This window comes from Eimeria necatrix, genomic scaffold, assembly GCF_000499385.1.
Source record: "Eimeria necatrix Houghton genomic scaffold, Enh_scaff93, whole genome shotgun sequence".
Classification (NCBI taxonomy): domain Eukaryota; phylum Apicomplexa; class Conoidasida; order Eucoccidiorida; family Eimeriidae; genus Eimeria; species Eimeria necatrix.
The window spans coordinates 14,706-17,646 of NW_013654728.1; positions in this window are offsets into that span (position 1 = coordinate 14,706).

The window sequence follows — 2,941 nt, forward strand, 5'->3', positions numbered from 1 at the left end:
GCAGCGGGGGTGAGGTGGAGCACGATTCGTGCGTGGCACATGATAATTCCATTATCGCGCCACCGACGTTGTGTCTGGCTGTTGTGGATTGGCCTAGCTGAATCGTGTTTTCATGGCTGCTTGGAAAGAGCAACTGTATATTCTTCCGTTTAATTTTGCGCCAATGTACATTTGTGACGGTGCTGAGGACTGTGAGCAGCTGCTACATGTAGCTAGTAAGCTGCATACACGTTCTTATGGGAGATACAGTGAAAATGCGTAATATGACGCGCGAACAGCAATTTCTTTGCCGGAACAGTAGGAAGTAGCCCTGGTGTTTCTGCACCGGTGTTGTGAGGATTAGAAAGGCTTTTGGTCACAAGGATTGGTAGCTTGGAAGGTACGTGTGCTGCTGATACCATGAATGTTTTGCTGCCTTAGCTGGCGGCCTGCTTGTTGCCCACGTAGCGCGCTGTTGCCTCACAGATATCGCCAATCCGGACACTATTTCGTGCCTCTGCCGATGCATTCGTGGCTTAACAGTGGTGCTATGGGATGTACCGCGTCGCACGAATGGGGGTGACTGCTTCAGTTTTCTTTCCCCCGCCTGTGACGTGGATGGTAGGAGCATGCTTCTCAGTTGCTTGGGAGCGCATACCCATCTTTTGACACAATAAATTCCTCGCTCAACATCTTTTGCACACAAGGGAGTACGTTCTTTCCAAGAACGTTTCTCCATAGGTGCCTACCGAAAATGTATCAGTGCTGCGGACAAAGAGGTAGCCGAATAGCGCTGCAGTTACTTTTAGAGTGTAGCGAAGTTAATAATACAGAAGAACTGTTCCGCATGCGTGCGCAAAACTGGGTAGTTCATTTGTTTCAACGAGATGCACATGCGCTTTCTGGCAGAATTCATGACAGGATCGACCGTTATCTAGGAAAGCAAGCCGCGGTGCAAGGTGGGGCCTTTTTGGTTGCCGTTGAATAACAATTTCTTGTATCATTCCCACGAGTCGTATCGTATGAAAGTGTGCTGAAGAAGTGTTTAGCGTTGTGTTTTTCAGCGACGCTTTTCGGGCTGAGCAAGGCCTGAAGCCGAAATTCATGTAACATTTGAAGCTTCAAAGTGTGTGGGAAGTGGTCTTATTTTGGTTAGAACAGCACATGCCACCTGAATATTCGTTAGTGGCGAAGAAGTACATGGAGGCATCCAGAATGATAAATACTCTTCTGCGCAAATACATCATAGTTGGATGTTGTGAAGGCAGCAGGTGAAAGTCACAAAGATAAGACCTTAAAACGTCAGGGTCCCGCCAGGCTCCTCGAACCTGCGCTCGACGCTCCGAGGTCCTTGTTGCTGTCCCCCGGTTCGATGCCTCATGCGTATGAGGCTTCCGTGAATTTGATGGTCTTGCAGGATTCGCAGCGCAGTTACAAGCAGGGTGCGGTTTTTCTTCGAAACGCACATTTTGTGTAGGAGCACAATTGTTTTGCATTCCTGCCATTGCAGCCCACACGCAGGTAGAGCGATCATGTCGCGAAGCTTGGCATTCATGACGTAATTTCCATCACACAGGCCCTGGTTCCTAGTTTTGAGTCAGTGTATGTGATGCCGTGTAACTGGCATACTGCTCAACCCAGAAAAGCGCCAACGCGAAATTTGTATTTATTGAAGGCGGGATGAGGCGTTCTTCGGGAGGCGCAGGCGGTGTGTGACACGCAATGAGTTGCTTGCATACCCTTACATACCTTGCGTCACTCTCTTCATCACGTTAACTAGGTGAGCGTGCTTTCCCGATGTTAATAGTAAAGCGCAGCACAAAGGTGAACTATCCCTCCGCAGTTTGATAAATGCACGTGAAGGAATACTTCTACGCTGGTTCTGTCTGAATACGCACTAGTGGTATAGACCCTGCTTGGACCAGACACACAGCATGGACATCCGCCCTCCATGGCACACGGCTAGATCGAATTTCGCCAAAATATTAGTGCATGGCTGCTGTCTGTACTTGCTCATTTTTTTAAGATGTACAAGGGCAGCGATGGTTACTGCGTGCGGAGATCATCACGGCATGAGCCTTGTTCCCCTACACTGCTGATTTGCGAATATGAGTGTGTTAACAGCGCTCCTTTAGCGTCGTGAAAAACACATTCTTTCGTGCCATGAAAAAACACGTGAAAAGATATTGCTTGCTCGCGTGCTGCGCCATCCGAACGTCAGCTACACAAACATCAGCGGCAGTGAGGCGTAACCGTTCCTACAAAACAAGGAACGCTTCTTTGTTACTCACGTCTGGACGCGGTCTAGCCCGCGTCTTCGAGTAATCTTCAGTACCGTTATCGAGGGCGTTGAGCACTTTGATGCTTGTTCTTTTGGAGATTTTATTTGGCGTTTGCAGTTTGGTAGGCTGTTTGCCGCGCGAAACTGCCGCTCGAAGGCCGCGGATCGAGACTTGGGTTCAAGTCTTTTAAACGATTCACCGGAGACGTCACATATATTTGTTCCAGAAGGTATAGCACTGGAGATTTCCTTCGAACCATTCAGCGGTGGTTGGCGCCGTTCTATGTTGTTGAGTGCGTCCATGTGCTGTGACTGTCTCAGTAGCCACAGCAGCTGCCTTCCCCTTGTTCCGTTGTTGGTGCCAAGAATTTCGCCCACGGGGTGAGAGCTTCCGCAATGTGTACTAAAATGCTAGAGGATCTCGATTCTTGTTGAGACCCAGTTTCATTGATGTGCCTTGCTTCCATCCTGTCCAGGCTGTACGTGGCATGTGAAGCCTGGCGACGGAACGCGTGTTTCTGAAGACTTCTGGAGCATGATGCTCAGTTGTGTTGGTTTTCGAAGCTCGATTTCACCTTTTACGTTCTTCCGTTTGCGAAAAAGAAGCATGCTTCTGCTTGTTAAATGCGGGGACGTTTCCAGTGGCTGATGCAACTGTTTACGCCAATTTCAGAGTTTAGT